We start from the raw sequence: 305 nt of genomic DNA on the forward strand, positions 1-305 counted from the left end.
ACATGATTCTATCAATTGATACAGAAAAGCCATTTGATAAAAGTCAATGCTCATTCCTGACAAAAACCTCACAGAAAAATAGGAATAGAAGGGAAATTTTTAGAATGATTAAGGGCATATATGCAAAACCAACAGCCAACGTGATTCTCAGTGGAGAGAGAAAGAAAGAATTCTCTAGTGAATGAGAATCAGAAAAGGACGCCCCCTATTACCACTTTTATTGAAAATTGTATTGGAAGTTCTAGCCAAGGCAATAAGGCAAGAAAGGGAATAAAGGGCATCAAAATTGGTGAAGAAGAAGTACA

Source organism: Orycteropus afer, unplaced genomic scaffold, assembly GCF_000298275.1.
Source record: "Orycteropus afer afer isolate SDZICR_OR568_19922 unplaced genomic scaffold, OryAfe1.0 scaffold00520, whole genome shotgun sequence".
NCBI classification, from domain to species: Eukaryota; Metazoa; Chordata; class Mammalia; order Tubulidentata; family Orycteropodidae; genus Orycteropus; species Orycteropus afer.